We start from the raw sequence: 947 nt of genomic DNA, 5'->3' as shown, positions 1-947 counted from the left end.
TTTATATTTATATTTTATCAAATATTTCTAAAATTATAATCGTATAATTCTTATCGAAATTGAATTATTTTTATTTTAATGATATAAATTTATAAAATATAAACAAATGCTACGCTATTTTGTGATACTATTATAGATCAGTATGTTGTTGTAGTAATTATTAATTTTTAATCATTTTAAGTATAATACTATTTAATTAAAATTATTATTAAAAATTAACTATGTATGTGTAGTGCACAAATTTCAAATGACATATTTAGATCGTCATTAACCAAATTAGAAATCAATTTCGAACTTTCTTTCTGTTTAAGAAAGCAAATCCAATGAGACGAGGAATTTACAGTCGTCATCACATTGGGGAACTTTCCAACAGGATCGTTGTGAAAGACATTCGATTATGATTCCGTGGGACTTTATCATCGTCGTCCATAAATTCTGGACTCGCGCAAAAGCAATCTGCGCCGGCGGTGATCCTAATAACCGTGCGGCCATTCGTTCGCCCGGGAGAGTGAGTCGTAATCCTAACTGAAAGACACTCGGTGGAAAAGAAGACGGAAAAAGGAATGCCCGAAGTGGCCGTAATGAAGTAGATCGAGATAAATATGGAAAAGAGAGCTTAAAGTAAATGGCGATCTCGGCCACGGATTCCGTCTCAATATGCTTGAAAGTGTCTCTCGCTGACGTGGCGCTTCAAAATTGAATGCTTGTCTGATGTGGACATCTATAACGATCGATGACGATGTGAATATTAACGAAGTTTTGTTCGGGGTTATAAATATCATAAAAAGACTTTTAAAAAGATGCGCAAAGAAAAAATCAAGTCGTTCTTCGTGATAATAAAAAATATGAAAATAAACACAAGAAATATTAATACAATAAAGAATAATATTTTTTATTATAATAATATCACAAAATAGCGTAGCATTTGTTTATATTTTATATCATTA

This window comes from Mycetomoellerius zeteki, unplaced genomic scaffold (genome assembly GCF_001594055.1).
Source record: "Mycetomoellerius zeteki isolate Tzet28-1 unplaced genomic scaffold, Tzet1.0 scaffold145, whole genome shotgun sequence".
Classification (NCBI taxonomy): domain Eukaryota; kingdom Metazoa; phylum Arthropoda; class Insecta; order Hymenoptera; family Formicidae; genus Mycetomoellerius; species Mycetomoellerius zeteki.
The sequence above is the reverse complement of the archived record's forward strand: the minus strand, read 5'-3'. Positions refer to the sequence as shown.